The sequence below is a fragment of the Tachypleus tridentatus genome, chromosome 6, assembly GCF_004210375.1.
Source record: "Tachypleus tridentatus isolate NWPU-2018 chromosome 6, ASM421037v1, whole genome shotgun sequence".
Taxonomy (NCBI): domain Eukaryota; kingdom Metazoa; phylum Arthropoda; class Merostomata; order Xiphosura; family Limulidae; genus Tachypleus; species Tachypleus tridentatus.
The window spans coordinates 112,303,889-112,324,111 of record NC_134830.1 but is presented as its reverse complement, the minus strand read 5'-3'; the positions used below and the strand labels follow the sequence as shown (position 1 = coordinate 112,324,111).

The 20,223-nt window shown below is 30.4% G+C and overlaps 1 protein-coding gene across 10 annotated transcripts in view; it reads left to right on the top strand.

The window, feature by feature from the left end:
* LOC143253318 (lissencephaly-1 homolog) overlaps nt 1–20,223 on the top strand; it is a 96,708-nt gene that overhangs the window by 15,907 nt on the left and 60,578 nt on the right. For 4 of the 10 annotated variants that reach the window (XM_076507007.1, XM_076507008.1, XM_076507001.1 and 1 more), the window contains exon 1: nt 14,982–15,125. The exons of 4 other annotated variants lie outside the window; for them this stretch is intronic. The gene's annotated coding sequence lies outside the window, so the exon portion shown is untranslated. Of the gene's footprint in view, nt 1–14,981; nt 15,126–15,527; nt 15,547–20,223 lie in introns of those variants that run through there. 2 more of the 10 variants (XM_076506995.1, XM_076506996.1) reach the window with 2 other exon arrangements.

The window sequence follows — 20,223 nt, the reverse complement described above, 5'->3', positions numbered from 1 at the left end:
AGGTACATGCAGTTGGTGATTAAAAGCATAATAGAATATGTTGATAGGGATAAGTCACGGCAACAAAAGAGTTGCATATAAATTGTTATATGCATGTAGCTTTTTCAACAGTATATTTTCAATTAAACATCCCTACTTAACAGAAAGATACATCCTTGTTACATGTTTGCAAAGTTCCATACTTTATAGCATGAAAGTGAAATCATTTAACATGAAAGCTGATGTTTAATGATTGTACTAAGTGCATCTGTAATAAAAGTAAAAAAATAGAGAGAAAGAGAATTAGATAAAAAATGGATCTAAAGTCACTATTTGATTTATTTATACCACCAACAGATCTACAGATGGATTACAGATTAAAAATGTTACCTGTGGTGTATTATTAACAAAGTAAAATCAAACCGAAGTCTAAGAGTACAAACAAAGTGCTTATGTGTGTTTTATATATTAGGATAAATGCGATGTGACTTGTGCATGCTAATGTTCATTGATATTTTAAATAGGGAATATTGTATGATTTCACACAAACAAGTAGAAGTGTCAAGTAATTCAAATGAGTTGCATTCAAGATATACCTGTATACAAATTTATCTTTTTATTCATGGTGCATGTCCTAGTCCAAGCTATCAACACAGAGGTTACAATATTAGGCATAGGAAATTCATTTTGAAACCCAAGAAATTTTGCAGTTTTTGTTCTAGTTTGAGCTATGATGGCATTCATTAGGCATGGATGCAGCTAGTTTTTGAAACTGTTAACCAATGCTTCTTCCATTTTTGTAATAAACTAATGAAATTCAATGTCAGAGGAAGTTAAAAGTCAACCATTGAGTATTACGTGTTGACTTGGGATGTTGTGATATTGTTCTTTTTTAATATTGACAACATCTTCCACAGTGTGTGCTTATATATACTTGTGTAAATTACTCATACTTGTATCTCAACAAAACTTTCCTGGTTTTCAAAATATCAGACTTTTTATTTCTCTTCTTTTTTGTCAGTCCACAATTCACTGCCCCATTCATTATTTGCAAATTTTAATTGTGTCTGTGTGCAGACATGAAATATTAAATGTTTTATATATAACTTTATGTAAACAACTCTCTTTCAACCCCTTTCAAAGAATACCCGTGTATTTGTTTGTTGCATTTCTGGGGATGTTTTGAATTTATTTGAAGTTTAAATTCTTTGTATAAAGCTGTCTTCTCAGATGTCACTTTCTGTTAGATTTTAAGCTTGAAGTTGCTGAAAATGATCTTTAAAATTTAAGTTTTAAAACAGCGTATTGGAGAATTTTGTTATGTACAGAAATAACAACTATTTTTACTGCTTGCTTCTAAGTTATTTTTCTCAGTTTTAGCTGTATGTAAATTTGCAAAATTTTTTAAATGTTTTGACAGTTAAGTCATTCACTGCAGTTAACTTAGTTGAAATGAGGGTGTTTGAAATATAAAATAGTTGTGAAGTGAAAAATAAATGTATCATTATGAAAACATGTTTCAGTGGATCAAGATTAGTAGTGCCCACTTGTTGGCCTGCAGTTATGTTTAAAAATGAAAAATTATTTTCATTTTAGTTACAAAATTATACATGGATATAACCCAGAGAAATTGTCAATAATACTTTATCAATAGTTATGCTTGACTTTGCAAATATGTATGGCAAAATACAGTTTTTGTTGTTGGGCTTTGACCTATGACCAGTTTTGAAATGTGTGTGTATAGATATGGATGAAAAGGGTTAGGTTGAGTTTATCATAAAGATATGTAATAAGCACAAATACAGCATTATCACCAGGCCTTTAAATACACAAATGTCCTTGATATGAAAAAGTTAGGACCTTTGAGTATTTTTCACTTTTCAGTCTTTTTTGTCTATGTTATAGCTTCTTATGTATCGTTAGATGCTAGATTTTAAAACACTATTTGTCAAAAAATGTTCGTTTGCATTTTACTAAAGCTGAAATTAATTTTTTTTTTATCAGACAATGCAGAAGGAGAAATACTTTGTATATGGTAATTGAATGTTGAAATCTGAATATGATGTAAGAGATAAAAATGTGTTTCAAAGCTTGTTTGGTTAAAAATTGAGCCAGTATCATAGTTTGATTGATATATAAATGTGCATGTATTGTTTCATATAGAAACATTGATCACTACGTATGCAAAAACATGTTAACTGAATGTGTATGTTAATATTATATGAGCTAGAGCATGTATATAAAGTAAATTATGTAATATAGGTTGATTAGTATATTTTCAGTATGATAGTCACATTTTTGTGTTATGTGCAAAAAGTATTAAAAATAAGGTGTATGTTGAAAGGAGTTTTGTATCAGAAAGCTTTCTCTTTTCAGATGCAAGGTTGAAATGAAAGTTTTTTTTATAAAAGCTGTGATGATAATAGTAAATTAGGTATTGGGTTTTTTACTATTGTATACATTTGTACATTTATACCGGTGCTTAATGAGTAGGAAGTTTAATTTTAGATGCTTATAAAAATGGTTAAAATATGGTATGTTTTGATATATATCAAGATGTTGAAAAATGTTGTGGTTGATATTACAAAATGAGACATTTCCATCTGATTTAAGTGGGCTTGTAATAATAAAAATTGGTTTTGACATACACACAGTAGGAAGAGCACAGATAGCCCATTGTGTAACTTTGTATTTTAACACAAACTCCAAGGTGAAGTTTCTTCTAGAATTGCAATTTTTATATTGATGTCAAACAAAGGAATAACTGAAAACACTATATGGTACTGTTTTTTAAAATACATTGTTTATATCATATCTTCTTTAATATCAATCTGGATCTCACATGAACATTTTTTCATGAAGCAGTGCTTTTTCAAACATATCTGTTGTATTACAACATTTCTAAAGTTTAAAAAAGAGCCATCAGAAACTTTATATTTTGGTGAGCAGATATTTGAGTTGAGAAGTTCAAGGGAATGGATGTGACTATCTAAATGCCCTTCATTTAAAAAATTTATTTCTTTGTGTGCAAGTAAAGACCATATAAAAAATATGCAACACAGGAATATTCTTAACAACTACGGACATTCATTTATATTTTTCAAATGGGAAATATGGAGAATTAGTTTAAGAACTGTTAATTTGTCAACTATATTGATGATATTACTATTCATTATTACTGCTTCTTTTGCATATATCAAAATCAAACCATCCAGTCAATTTATTTTTCAGTACTTTAACATTTTGAGGCATACAGATATTGAAGTTAACACAAAAGAGCTACAACTAATGTACAAAAAAGGCAAAATGAGAAATTCTATAAAACTTTACTTTTTCTTTCTTCACCAAGTATCTCTGAAAGTAAAAAAAGTTTAATTCACAGAAATCTGTAGTAAATATTTTAAATGTCAGTATATAACATTTGATACATTTTTTTTCTCATGAAAACATTGATTGTAATAAGATTTTTTGGACTAAACATTTTTGTAGTTAACTGCTATTCTTGACATAGGGATATCTCAAGATTTTATTTGCAGTGAACTGAATCATATTACACACATTTATGATACTAATTTACCATAATTTTTGCACAATTGTGAACTGTGACAATAATGAGAAATGGGTGATAAGTATATGTGGCCCTGAATGTTAAATATTGTTTAGATACATTGTATATGCATGATGTAGTGGTACTTTTTCCATTTTTATATCTGTAGTTAAAAGTTATTTCCTTTTCTTTTTTTGTTGTCATTAAAAAGTGCAACATCTGAATTTGTTAATGTAGTATATTAGTGAAAAATAGATGTATGCTGTATGCTATGGTTATCTACTTCCATGTTGCCAAGGTCTAAAACAGTATTTTTCCTCTGTGTTTTTATTATTATTCTTTCAGTCTTGTTACTATTATTGTGTTACCATTTATAAATGATTATAATAATTTTACTTTGTTATTAATGTGCTATTTATGCAGTATTCATTTTCTTATTTTTATGATTATACAGCTAGCATTTGAGTCAAATCAGAGGTGTGATATTGGATTTCTTAATTTTCAGTTTCAAAATACAGATGTCGCAGCATTTTTGTGGTCATGTGTGTTAGTGTATGCATTTTTATATACTTTTTAAACATTCTTAGAAGTAAAAGAAATATTTAATTACTCATTTTTGTTGATTTTACAATATTGCTTGTTATTTGAATCTGTATATGATATAGTAAATAAAAGTGGTGTTATACTTTGGTTTCATACTTCTTTCTTAACACTACTATCATAGTGATATTAAAATTACAGTAATGAGATGATTTACTAAAAACTAATTATCTGGAAAATAAATTATTTACCATTAAACGAGTAATTCTGAAGGAGGAATTAAGTTGGTCTTAATTGCTATGCTGATCCAAAACAGTATAGTTCTGAATAATTAAAGGCTTATTTTTAACAGTTTCAAAATTAGCACAAAACATTTATTCAGAAGATTTTACTAAATTTTCCATATCTTAATTTTTCAAGAGAAATAAAACTTTTAATACACAAGTCATATCTGCAGCCCTTTTTTTTATTTTAAGTTTTGTATCTGAAAAAACCAACTGTAGCTGAATTTTTAAATATTTGGAAAGATTAATATACTTTGAAAAACTGCCTTAGAGGTTTATTGTAATTAATAATTAAGTATACTGAAAAATGTGTTCTTTGTGAATTTTGGACCAAGCATAGTATAATAGTTAGCATGTCAAGCAGTGGATTGAAGGATCCAAGATGCAATTCCACTGACCTTGCTGTGCACTTTCAGGTGTTGATGTGTTACAAATGTGACAGTCAATCTCACTGTTCAGTTCAAAGCCCCAATGGTCAGTATTTTTCGTCTGGTCGGTGGCTTAAGAATTGATGAATAGCTGTATGTGAAACCCATATATGCATATTTTCAGCTTGAAAATTCCAGTTCTTCTCTGAATTAAAAACAAACAAACATTGAATTATCCTGTATCATACATTGTATTATAGAGGCTACAGGTATGTATACTGAGAGTTTAACCAAAACCCAGATTGCATGTAGGTCAGAAGAAAATTATTTGTATGAATTTTGTGTAAATAGGTTTGACTACTTTTGAGGCTTAACATTGTACAAGTATACATCTGAAAGTTGGTTAAGTTCCTAATTTATCAACTTAATGACAATTAAGAAGATTTCTAATTATGCAAAATTCGTGAATGAAAGGAGTGCCATCAATATCTGTGAAAAATGTTATCACCAACCAAACTCTTGTTAATGACAAAAAGAAAGAATCTCATTACCATGTGCTCTTTAAAAATACTTGTATGTTATGAGCCCTACTTGTTGATTTTAGCTTCCTGGTAAGTCTGAAGTTTTATACTACTAAAAATCAGGTTTTGATAGCTGTAATGGGTAGAGTACAGATAACTCAGTATGTGACTGTGCTTAACTATAAGGAAACAATATCATTACTTTTGAAATATACATAATTGGAAGACATTTGTACCAGTGTAAAAATAGAAAGGGGTCTGAATAGTAAGAAATAGAGCAACTGCATATGTATAAAAACAAATGCATTTGTTCTTCCATAACAATCTAAGCCATATGTACTTCAGTGTGGTAAAATGAATAAGTTAATTATAAGTGAATAAGTGAATTATTAATTCTTTGTGTAAACAATTACTTAACATATTGTCAACATAACTATAAAATAGTTCATATGTTTAACATATATTTTAGTGAAATATATTGCCCAACTGTGGAGTGTTTTTGTTTTATTGGTAAACAATGAAATAGGCTTCATTAATTTCTTAATTTTATCAAATGTACAGATTTTTTGGTGTTTTTTTCAAACAAGTAATTTATTATTGTGGTTATTTAAAATACATCCTATACATCACCAAACGTACTCGTTCTAACTTTTGGGCATCACAATCTAGTGAGCAATTTCGTTATTCATTGCACAAGTGTTATTTGTGAATGAAATTGGGTAACTTCCTACCCTCTTATATAGTACTTCAAAATTAGAAACAGGTAACATAGGTTGTGGCTAAGTAGCTTTGGCTGAAATTTAACAACTAACTTAGATTTATTATAATGCACATTTTTAGTGTTCTACATAAAAACAACATTTTTTCTATGCTTAAAAATTTAATAACCAAACAATGTAAAACAATAAACATTTTTTAAGTTAGTTACTACAATAATAACATGAAGTATGATATGCGTTATATGAAAAGAGGTCAATCATCACATGATTTAATGGAATAATTCAATAATTTAACTGATATGAACCTAAATAAAAAGCTATGAACATAATGTTTCAAATCGTGACTTATTGCTTTTTTATTTTTGCTTGTTTTTGAAAGGTTAACAAAAACTGACATTTTAAGAACATTAAAAACTTACTGTTGCTTTATATATGTGTAAGGTTTTTTTACATCCGGTTTTAAGAATTGTTAATACTTTCATTTTGTCATCCAAAACAAGCCATTCCCTCTAAACAAAATAATATTTTGATATTAGTGTTTACACTGAATTATTCGTCATATATTCCATCCATGGGTTGGATGTTGCTGAGTGGTTACTTGACAAAATGTAAATCCAAAGATCCATCATAATTTTGCATCCTAGTGCTGCAAAACTTTTTTAGCATCTTTAAGGTCATGAGCTCATTATAACACTGTCAAATTCTACTATTTGATTAGAATAGTCAAAGAGTTGGCAGTGGGTGCTGTTAACTAGTTGCCACCCTCTAGCTTTTATGTTTGCAATTAAGGAGAGCTATCTGCAGATAGCAATTTTGCAACTTTCTTTGAATGTCCAAAATTCATTTTATTCATGTAGTACAACTTTTAAAACCATTTGAAACTCCTGTACCTAGGTGTATAATCATGCTATTGACATCTTATAAACTTGTACAAAGTTTTTCTGTTTATACTTATGCATTTTGTTATAAAACCATTTGTTTCATGTCAAGCTATTGTCTGTGAATTTCCCTGATGCTCCATGTCCAAAGATTAGAATAATTTTTATTTAAAATAAAATGGAACTTTGTCCATTGATGAAATCAAGGCAATTATAAAAAAATGACTGATATCTGATATAAATTAGTTCTATAGTCTGAACCATAGTAGAAGTGAGACTTGTCTTCTGTGTGGAGTTTACTTATTTAGTCTTTGTAACAAAATGAACTTGAAAAATTTTAAATTTTAAAAAATAATAATCCAATCAGTAGTTTTTCAAAGTTTTTTTAAATACCTGTAAGGGTTATTAATGCATTTATTTGTCTCAGTGGCTCAAATTGTTTGTAATATAGGTAATATAAAATTAATGCAAAAGCATTATCATAGATGGGTTCATGTTCAAAGACTATTTGGATTACATTTAAACTCTTGTTAATCTTGCATGTTTATAGCACAATATATCTAATTAAGATCTTAGTGTATACACTGATGGTATGTTGTATATTATACACGTCACATGAAGGCCTGATATCAAAAGTTATATTTGGAATTTTGCTTCAGAGACCCATGTCAAAGTCTCATAATTTGTATGTTTTCTAGAGTAGTTCTATCTAGATTTGTAAGAAAAACATAAACAGGTTATAATCACCAGGGCACTTCTACAGAGAGAAAGCAGAATTAACCATTAGACTACCTCAAGAAATCTTAACTGAAGTTTGACATGGGTATCTGAAGAAAATTCCAAGTATTCTCTCAATACAATTTTTGAGTGCAGCTACTACTGTTGTAATGTTGTTCTTTAGTTGGCAGGTATTTTGAAATATTCTGGCAAAAATAATTTAATTCCAAAGCCAAACGATGATAAATTACTTCCTGCTTTAGCATTTCTACAAATTTCAATACGTGTACACTGCGTGAAATTAGCTGTAGGCCTATGTTACTAATGATGTTAACTAACAAATCAGTTTACTTATACAGAGTAACTGCAACAGCTAACACATTGGATATTTAACTATCTTGATATTACTCTCACTGTCATAACTATTATTTTATCTCTTTGGTGATTCGCTATTTCACTATAACTTCACTAGTTTTTAACTGTCTGTTCTCTTACTAACTAACCTGATGACTCTTCACTGAATGCTGTATTCATAATCATACTTGTTAAAATAAGGAAGACGTTTTCAGGGCATTTTCTGACCATTCAATGGGAAAAACACTACCACCCACCTTTACATAGAGCATTCTACTTTATAGTAACCTTCGTGAAGATAAAGTGTACATGACACCAAGTGGGGATGACTCAAAATAGTAGGTAACTGGGCAAAAGTCACATTCCATGACTAACATTGTATCATTAAAGCTACAGACACTGCTATAAATTTGTACATATGAATATTTTACAATGTTTTCAGTGAATATCAAAAGCTCACCTCACTAGACTACAGAAGACAGGAAACATCAAATGTGTTTTGCATACCACATCTACAGAACTTGTAGTGAGTGCTTGCAATTTTCTGGTTGTTATGATATTAATTAATCTGAAAGTCAAAAACTTAATTTTACATATGATGGGATTTCTTCCAATATTACCTAGGTATATATACACTGCTGGCCAAAATCTTAAGGCCAATGAACATAAAGAAAAAAATATGCATTTTGTATTGTTAGTCTCAACCACTTATTTGAGTAGAGCTTCAAAAGATGAAAATAAGAAAAGGGAAAATAAAAATAAAAAAACGTTTTGACATTTAACAGGGAAAATGTGAACACTATGAAATTAGCCTAAATACTAGCTGGTCAAAAGTTTAAGACCATACCAAAAAGAAGATCCAAACAGGGTAGGAATTGCCCAACAAGAGGTCTCAGTAGTGAGTTGCACTATCGTCATTGTGAATAACTGCAAACATAAGGGTTTGCAGAAGGCTGGCTGGAATGTTATTCCAAGTGGTGAAGATTGCTTTGTGAAGATCATGCACTGTTTGGAATTGATGTCCACATCTATAGACTTCCCTTGCCATCCACCCCCAAACATTTTCAATGGGTTCAGTTCGAGCGAACATGCTGGATGATCTAAATGAATCACGTTATTTGCTATGAAGAAGTCCTTTGCCCTGCAGGCATTGTGGATTGCAGCGTTGTCCTGCTGAAAGATTCAGTCACATCCATACAAACGAGGGCCTTCAGTCAATAAGGATTCTCTCTCCAACATGCCAATGTTAGCCAGCTGCTGTTTGATGCCCCTGTATAACCTGAAGCTCCACCGTTTCATGGAAGGAGAAAGCACCCCAGATCATGATTGAACCTCCTCCACTGTGTCTTGTAGAAAATGTCTCCAGTGGGATATCCTTATCATGCCTATAACATTGGAAGCCATCTGGACCATCCAGGTTAAATTTTTTCTACTCAGAGAACAAAACCTTCATCCACTTTTCTACGTCCCATGTTTGGTGCTTCTGAGTAAAGTTTCATGGTGTGATCTTTGAAGACCTTTACGGTTTTTATAGCCTTTCTCTCGTAAATGCCATCTTATTGTTCTTTAGCTGTATTCTGCATCTGTAAGGGCCTTAATCTGGTTCAACGATCAGCTGGTGTTTTGCCAAACAACCTGTCGAATCCTTCTGCTCAATGCCGGTGAAATTTTTTTGGATCGACCACTTGCAATTCTCATTTCATATCCCTCAGAGCCTTTTAAGAAATTTGCAACAGCAGTTTTACTATGCCCAATCTCACCAGCGATGGCATGTTGAGAGAGACCTTGCTTTTGAAGCTCGACAATTCTGCCACTTTCAAACTGTGTCAACTTTTTAGCCTTTGCCATGTTTTTACCCAATGTAACACAGGAGATATCAGTGGGAGATGTTGACAATACTAATGCTTGAACACAAATGACTAAATTTTGTTATGGGTTTACTGATTAATGCTTCATTTCAGTGTGGTCTAAAACTTTTGACCAGCTAGTATTTAGGCTAATTTCATAGTGTTCATATTTTCCCTATTAAATGCTAAAAAAGTTTTTTTATTTTTATTCTTTATTTTCTTACTTTCATCTTTCGAAACTCTACTCAAATAAGTGGTTGAGTCTAACAATGCAAAATGCATATTTTTCTTTATGTTCATTGGCCTTAAGGTTTTGGCCAGCAGTGTATATGTTATGTTATGTATCATTAATGGAACATAAAGTTATGTATAAGTCTATGGTATCTATAAACATACACCACTGGAGATCAGGTTTTGATAGTCATGATAGGGAAAGCACAGATAGCACATAGTGTAACTTTATGGTTAATAACAAACAAACTGATGGCACACATATGTCCTGAAACAAAGTTCAATTACAGGTGAAAAATGAAAGAAATTACCTTAGATTTTTATAGGTAAAAAATAATAATATAAAAATTTGATGTATGATTATTTTCTATGTAAGTCAAGTGTTTACTTATTATCTAATATCTAGTACTAGAATATATATGCATCTTGCTATTATATGTTTGAGTTTTTTTTTGTAATTATTCTTTTTTTTTATATACTAATAGTAAAAATTACAGTCACAATACTGTAACTGGGTTAGTGAAGTGTCATTGGATGCATCATGATTGAAAAACAAATAATAACAGAACGATCCATTACAAATTTACTTATGGAGATTGAGTGAATTTTTGAATAAAAAATAAATGTTTTTAAACCTTTATTGTCTTTATTTTGTAAGAAATGATTGAGTAGAAGAATGGATAAGGTTGTGAACTGGAAACTGGTGATTTGTAAGAACAACATTATACTACTACATAATTCCAATTAGATCAGTGAGATTGCAGCATTTAATAAGTATGACTCACAAAGTACTAAACTTCAATCTGTGGATTTTAATACAGTGAATTTTACAAATAAATTTAAATTATTGAAGCTAGAGATAAAAATCTTCATTGTGGACCAAAATCCATTTGGAAAACATAATTAATTGCAAATAGTACAAGTTATATATATAAATGTAAGAGGGTGGGATGTGTTACATATTAAACTTTTATATATTAATTGATTTTATAGTATTAATATTAGAATAAATTCCTTATAGCTGATATTTTTTAACAATTGTAACATTGAAGTACACTGATGAATTCCATTGTGTAGTTACACATATCTGCAAAATGCAGATTCTAGAAATTTTATGTAAAATATAATATATCAAAGACAGATATCAAAGAAAGCCCAAATGCACAACCAAAAACTTGAAGATATATTTCTTTGATATAATGTGTGAATACTTTAGCTAATGGTCAACCCCTATATGCTATTGCAGTTTTCCACTGGCAATTGGGATAGAGAGGAATTTCTCAAAATGCTCAGCCCAGCATGACCAGGTGGTTTAGGCATTTCACTCGTAATCTGAGGGTTGCGAGTTCAAATCCCTGTTGCACCAAACATGCTTGCCCTTTTAGCCATGTGGGTATTATAATGTGACGGTCAATTCCACTATTCATTGGTAAAAGAGTAGCAATCAATTTTGTCTTATAATGCTAAATTAGGGACAGCTAGTGTAGATAGCAAAATTGCACAAAACTCAAAACAAACCAAACCCAAAATATTCGCACAGGTCAAAGACAGTATATAAGATTATATAATACTAAACTTTTAAATCATACTGTGTTCTAGTGTGGTATCCCCTAATCATTAGATTGATTATTGCATTGACCATTCCAAATATACAAAGGATAGAACCTTTAACTCTTACAAATTTACCCAAGTAATCATGGCACACCTTTACTTCCCTCTCAGGAAGTACACTCAATTGTTACAAGTTTTTATGAAGTAACCATTGTAGTAGGTAATCCTTCCTTAAGAAAGAGGTCTAGTGAGTGCTTACAACCTGCATATCCAGTTTACAAAGATATTACAATTAATGTAGAACATGTTCATGAAAATTTTGAAAAATTTCTGAATATATCTAAACAAAAGGATACCTTCTGTACCTGTCATAGAAGTGTAAAATTAGCAGTTATTTCACTTATAACACATTTAACTGGAACTTGTGCTCTTGTTTCACACAAAAACAAATAAAAAATACTGATCTCATGAATTTTTTTCAACTTGAAGGGGTGCACAAGACTTAAAAGTATATCCCCTTGTATAAATATGTTTTTGACATGAAAATAGCCAAATCCTGATATTCTTTAAAATAATTTGGCATCACATGTTGGTTAGTGTGCTGTAACAGTGCTTTTCAACTGGGTGAATGGTTCACTTAATAAGATCACAATCAAGGTGAAAGGGTATTATCAATTATACAACAAAGTCAAAAGCAAAACATCATTAGGTATTATTATTATTATTTATTCTAGTTTAGTTTGGTAAATACATTTATTTTATGTTGTATTTATTCTAGCTGTAGTTTGATGTATATTTAAGTCATAAACTATTTTGTAATTGGATTTAATACTTTATCGAACTGAGATGGTTGAGCTTTTGTAAAAAAATGTATAGAACTGAATAATATTGAAAAAGGTTGAGAAGCATTGTGCTATAATGTAACATGCAATCCCACTTTTCATAGCTGAAAGAGAAGCCCAAGAGTTGGCAGTGGGTGTTGTTGATTCTATATTAGGGATGGCTAGTGCAGTCACCAGATAGCTTTGTTTGAAATTGAACAAACTTTTAACACAGTAAAGATATGTTAAGTATACTATACTAGTTAAAACCTATGTAATGTTTTTGTTCTTTTATTGGTGGGCTGTTTCAAGTTATGATAAAAAAATTAAAACATCTAGTCTACATATCAACAATATATTTGCTTATTTCCTCCTTTGATATTTCTGAAAACTTAATGGTTCTCTTGCTGGAATTGTATGTTTAATTACTATTTTCATCACTGCCTCTTCTATCTTAATCTTTGAAGGCAATTTCCTACCTTTCATTAACAAATTAGGTCAAATAATTGTAGCCCTGAAACCAGCTCCGATTAACATATTGCAAACTTCTCCATCAATAAACTTATAGACTTAATAAATATTTTTCTCATATAATAAACTCCATTTTCCACTTCAAGTAAATGAGCTATTTCCAGCTGGAATTCCCCAGTTCGTCCAATTAGTTCCTGTCTTTTTAGATGTCTTATTATCTCCATGTTGTAACTTTGATCTGATTAGGCAGGCCTACTTTCAGAATAACATCTTTTTGGGTTAGTTATGGTAGTTGATTTTTTACAGTTTTGGCTGTAATTGCCATTTTTAGAGAAATAAAACAGTTCTATCTTTATAGTATACTTTTGGAGGAGTTTGTGTCCCATATTGGCTTTAAGTTATAGTTCCTTACAATATACCCTTTCAAGTTACACTTGAAATAACTGGTTTCTAATAGTCTATTTATTCAGTTCTGTGTAACTAGCTGTTTGAATAATTCTTCTATTTCTTTTATATTGTCAGTGAGTGTTCATCATTAGTTACTACCTCTCGATTTAATGATCCCATAAATTCGAAATAATATTTGTAGTTGTTAGATGCGACATTAATAGATTATTGTTTCATTACCAACTGAATAATAGTACATTCCATTAAGAAATAAAGAGAATGTCTGGTAACAGATAACTTGAATTAGTTCCGTTCATTTAAATGTAGTGTAACGAGTATGTACAAAAGTGATTTTGTTTGTTTTGGAATTTCGCACAAAGCTATTCGAGGGCTATCTGTGCTAGCCGTCCCTAATTTAGCAGTGTAAGACTAGAGGGAAGGCAGCTAGTCATCACCACCCACCGCCAACTCTTGGGCTACTCTTTTACCAACGAATAGTGGGGTTTACCGTAACATTATGACGCCCCCACGGCTGAAAGGGCGAGCATGTTTGGCGCGACTCGGGCGCGACCCTCAGATTACGAAGCGCACGCCTTAACGCGCTAGGCCATGCCAGGCCCATACAAAAGTGAATAAATGAACAAACATATTTATGCAGGCAAAATGACAGCCCTTTTTACCAGGTTGTGTCTTAACTTCACAGCATTCTTTCTCACAGGATTGATCTCAAAAACATTATTATTGAAAGAAGTTTTGACATGACGATTTCCTAATAAAATCTTGTAAAGAAAAATGCTTGTGATTTGAACAAGTAAATTTGCTTTTCTGTCCAGTCGACAATGTCATCTCGTCACCTTTGTTCTCTCACAGTATTGGTTGGCGGTTATATTTAGAAAACGTCACGATCAATCAGCAAAGGAAATTACACTTTTTTTTTTTTAATTACGCGCTACTCGAGGGCTAACTGCGCTAGCCGTCCCTAATTTAGGGTGGTAAGACTAGAGGGAAGGCAGCTAGTCATAACCACCCATTGCCAACTCTTGGGCTATTATTTTACCAACGAATAGTGGGATTGACCGAACATTATAAGGCCCCCACGGCTGAAAGGACGAGCATGTTTGCTATGACGGGGATTCGAACCTACGATCCTTGGATTACGAGTCAAGTACCTGAACCGCCGGGACGTATAAAACAAAGAAACGTAGCAATAAGAGTAAAATAATCATAACGACTTTCTGAACCAATTATTACGGTATAAAAACTTGATAAAAGCGTAGAAAATATATGTCTGCATAGATATCATAAGGGTATAGCAACGGAAAAGTTTTTAAAGTGAGAGAATCAACTGAATGCATTTATATGTATAAAATGGCAACATTTAAGTCAAATAAAATTTCACTATATGTTATAGAAGAATAAAATTATGACATAGTAAATACTAAATATATAAATGAATTCAGAAATCAGATACTCGTATACCGACACAAGCTTTTTAACTAGTGTACTTTATATGCCGCACGAACTTATAACAAGTGTTTATTGGTAAGTACATTCACAAGTTTACTTGGGAGGGATCATTCAGTTTAACTTACATAAGTACCCAAAAAATTCAAAGTTTAGTTAGGTTTAAATAAATTAATATTTTAAGGTTCTAACATGACGCTTACAGATACATTTGTATTATACAATAAAATATTTAACTTGCATATCAGTACCAATATTGTATTAAACATTATTGACTTCCATTTATCAATTTTTGAAATTATTATTTGTAATATATTTGTCGAACATTGCTTTGTATATGTCTTTAAGTGCGGTACTAGCGCAACCTTTAATAACGTAATTTCTCGTAGAACAAAACGATTGACGAGAATATCCAATACTGCAGTGGTTGTTTTTAACTGGATTCAGTAAGTTTATAATTAAATTAAATAAGTATGTTTATGTAAATGATATTAACATTTTCTTAGAGATGTTTAAAATTTGAAAATTTTCAATTGTGGTAAATATTGAATTTAATTTTTTGTCACATATTGGTTTGCAAATATCAGACTAGTACCTCGTCACATCTTCATTGCGCTTTCTGAAAAACTAAAATTCTAATATATATGGTGCTGTATTTCTATTCTCGATGTTTTTATACTAATTTAATGCTGTATTATTATATTGTTTCATTTTTAACTAGTCCTAACACTTAATTCTACTTTCAATTCATCCGAGGGAGGGTTTGTGCAGTCTTTACAAGGATTAAGACGAAGTAAACAATACTGACCTGTACTGTAGTTTAGATATGGTAACACTCAAGAGCTAGTAATTCATAATCACAGAAAGGTAAAACTAGTTACCAGGTATTAATAATTATCTATACCTTTCAGATATGAAATCTGAATTTATAAGTACAAATAACAGTTTATATCTAAGTTATGCTTAATCTGTCAGATAATAGTACATTTATGAAGTTCGACTTACGCTAAAATTTAAATGCAAATTTTGTATTATACCATAAGTTATAGTGATTTGTAAGTTTCAAACATCATAGTGTTTAGTATTACTAAATCCAAGGGTGGCACTAATGTCTCTGTGGGTTGATGTAATGAGATAGACAAAGAAGAAGCAAATTGAGGCCATTGAATTATACTTTTTTGTGAGAATATTTACTATACTGCAGTATTTAGGAAATGAATTAGCTATATTGTTTGTTGAGAGGTATAAACAATGCCTCGTCATCTAATTAGTGACGCGCATGAATGGATTAACGAGATTCCCACTGTCCCTATCTACTATCTAGCGAAACCACAGCCAATGGAATGAGCTTAGACGTATATGTATAAAATAGTGTATATACTACCAACACTAGTTTTTTTTTTTTTTAATTACACGCAAAGCTACTCGAGGGCTATCTGGGCTAGCCGTCCCTAATTTAGGGTGGTAAGACTAGAGGGAAGGCAGCTAGTCGTAACCACCTATATAATACTGCCAATTGTGGTAAATATTGAATTTAATTTTTTGTCACATATTGGTTTGCAAATATCAGACTAGTACCTCGTCACATCTTCTGTGATAAAGTACTATATGTCTTTGTCATATAGTATTACTATATGACAGGTTGATATACCTGTTCATGCAGGTGTTAGTTGTCATATATAACGTCTTATATGACAAAACGTTCATATATTACATATACCATAAATACCTATGGGAGAGGTCGAAGTACATTTTGGGGTATATTGAGCTCTTGCTTCTCAACCTCTTATTATTGCCTCTGTTTGAACCAACAGTAATATTATCTTTGCAAACACAGATGTAACATTCACGTTGTGGTAGTTACAGTGTTAAGTTTAAGACAGTTGAAATGTTGCACATGTAACATTACTATTAATATATATATGTATGTATGTATAAAACCTGAAGTATCAATACCATTAATAATCTTGCATACTTCAGCTATCTTTATCTCTGACCTTTGTATATAAAAACGTGAAGATATACATGAACATTTAAATTAAGTTCATATACATATTTTAACTGGAATTGCATGAAGTCTGTTCACTTGCCTAGGTGAAACTGGCTAGCTTTTAGTCAAATATACAAATGAGTTGTACACAAAAAATCAGATGTGTTACAGGAATATATTTACTCAAGATATGTGGTAATAGCTGATGTTAGTTTGACTTTGACAAGTTGGAAAGATAGATTATGTTCATGTGAAGAATAAAAATATATTTGTCTGTTATACACATTGCATAACTTCTAGGACTTCCAAAGCATTTTTTCAGTACTCCTGTATATTGTATTGGATATTTCTCACAAACTGTTGTTAAATCAGCAGTGTTGGGTGAAACAAATGGTTGATAACCCTGACCTCAAATACATACTATGTTAAATGGCAATGTGTAAAAATTTTTTAAAAGGTGTATTTTGATCTATGCACGTGCATATTGGATCAAGATAACTTCAAATATATGAAGTGTGATTGAACTAATGACAAAAAAGACTGTGTTCATACATCATAAAATACTGTAACACACACATACTGAGCAGATACAGGGTATATTGAATAATTTGTTCTGTACTGTAAAGTCTTTTTTTGTTTGTTAAATCAAAATATATTTGTTGAGATACAGTAGTAGTGTAATAATAACACATTTACTGTTCAGGTAACTTCTGCTTTCAAAAATTATAAATTATTTTATGCTTTAAAATGATTTGTGTTTGTATAGTTCAAACAAACTTAAAATGGTCCAAGATATTAAGGACTTTTCTTAACTGTTTTTGAAATGATAGTACATGCATAAAAAAATCTTGGAATAAAGAAGTGATTTTATAAAGTTTGGATACTTCTGTTGGAAAAAGTAAAACACAATTTTAGCTCCAATTAATACAATATTTGGTAGATGTTTAGAAATTAAACAAATTTTTAAATGTTGGACTTCACTTTGTAAACAGTAATGTTATGAATTTGAAGCATTTAATTATAGTGATTGATTTTGAGAGTCATGTACTTAGTTGATTAATTGCTTTTGTTTTGTGGAAAGCCATGTTTCGATCATTTTTTCTATAATTTCAGAAATATAGCAAGATTTGATTTTACCAATTTATTATATTTTTAATGTTTCTCTACTTTATCTAAATATTCTTTAAAAAAAGTTAGGAGAGTGTTCATTTACTCGGGAACTTTCATTCACATACTCAGTTGTAGGATAAAGTTCGTTCTTAGTTATGATGACTTGAAGATTTCGTTTTAGTTTCTAAGATGATTTTCCACTACTTGAGATCACAGAGAAAGATAATACAAATAAAGAGCAATGAATGAAGGTAATATGTGGCTCCTAGTTATCCAGGATGAAGGACTTGTTTTACTACCTTAACTATTTTGTATCTATTTATATTGTTAACTGTTTTCCCTAATTGTTTTCTTCCTTGTTTATACTAAGCTAGCATGGATACAAATTTAAAATAACCTCCCCATGTCTGATCCTTTATGAATCATACAATATAGACTGTAGACTATAAAAGTGGGCAAATTCAATACAGATGACTATTTAGCCTATTGAGAATAACTTTTCTTTTTTAATATACCCATCTAAACAAACATCAGTATAAATCAGGTATGTTACGGCTTTCAAACAGAGTCAAGTTCAAACCTGAAACTTGCTCAGTGTTCCAGTTTCACATATTATTAGATAAGCAATAAGTATATAAAGTACATTTCAAGGAATCTGATGAATGCTTTCATAAGTTAGATATTTCTTATTTTTATAGCTTTACAGTTTCAGTTTATTCACAGTTCACTCTTAGGAAGGATTAGCTGCATTCCCAAGCACTCAGGTTATCGTGTGTTTGAACTGACTTTTTGTTGTTGTTTAATAATAAATTTTGAATAAAATATTCCTTTTTTGTTGCTTTTAATTCAGTTGTAAATTAAAGTCCTGGTTAGATTACATTTTGAATAGTGTGGAATAGAGATTGGTTTAATAGAATAAGTTTTATTTTCCATGCATGTAAGGGCTTATTTCATCATAATGATATTTGATATTTCTGGAAAATGATTATCATTATCAAAAATGACCCCCCCCTTTCACAAAATGTAGCATGTAATTTTTTAAATAAATTTTTTCTTGAAAAAAAACAAACAAATTTTTATAAATAAACTTTTTGTTTAAGAGAAAAAGTTGAAAATATGTTTGATTTAATTTTTTTATACTGTATGAAATTATTTTAATTTCTATTTTATGTTAAATACACTGAACAAATTGTGGTCTATACATAGTTAATATATCTTTTAAATTTAATGTTGTGAAGTACTGGCTTAAAGTTATTTTAAATTATGTTTGTGTGGTTTTAGAGTTACAAGAGCTACCAAAATACTCCATATGCTCCATCTTTGAATGACAAGTTACTAGCAGACCATTTTGTAGCTTTACCATTACCTTTGAAGTAGAAAAAAACTATTTATGTTGGTAGATTTCAAGGTGGCAAAATTTATGATTTGGCAAGAAAGTGTAAAGGAAATTAATTTTGCACACTAAAAATATTTTGTTCCATTTTTACGACTCTTGTAAAAATAAAAACTTGTTATGTTCAGAATATTCTCTCTCTACTTCTGCAATGATCATTTTAGTTAAAAGAAATTTGGTTTATGTGATGAGGTTCTTCAACTCTCACTCTTTTTTAATCTTTCAAAGCCATCATGTTGAAAGAGGAAAGATTTGATCCTGATGTTCATTAACATATTTTGATAGCAGTGTAAGAACTAAATGCTGCTTTGTGGTAGCCAGTATGGCTGTAAATCTGCCTTGTAATTTACTAAGTTGTAATATATATTGTGCATATTCCAAATTATGTTTCACTGAATAATTAAAAAAAATGTTATGAATGATAAATAAGCCCTAAAAATATAGTTATACAATGGAAAATGCCTGTGAAATTACATTTTTTAAAACCATAACACATTAGTTTATATTACTTACCAAGTACATGCATATGCATGATAATTTTGCTCCAAATTTCAAATGACATACAACTTGCATGCATACAGTATGTAGTTTAAAATATTTGTTTGAATGAGGTGAAGTACTGCATACAGTATGCAGTTTAAAATGATATTTGTTTGAATGAGGTGAAGTACTGCATACAGTATGCAGTTTAAAATGATACTTGTTTGAATGAGGTGAAGTACTGCATACAGTATGCAGTTTAAAATGATACTTGTTTGAATGAGGTGAAGTACTGCATACAGTATGCAGTTTAAAATGATACTTGTTTGAATGAGGTGAAGTACTGCATACAGTATGCAGTTTAAAATGATACTTGTTTGAATGAGGTGAAGTATTGCATACAGTATGTAGTTTAAAATGATACTTGTTTGAATGAAGTGAAGTACTGTAAGAAGAATAATAACTTTTGTTGTTTCTGTGCATTACCTTTTAAATTATTAGGCTACACTAAGTACATACAGCAAATGTTTTAAGACAGTAAAGTGTTTTAACACTCCTACGAAAAGACGTT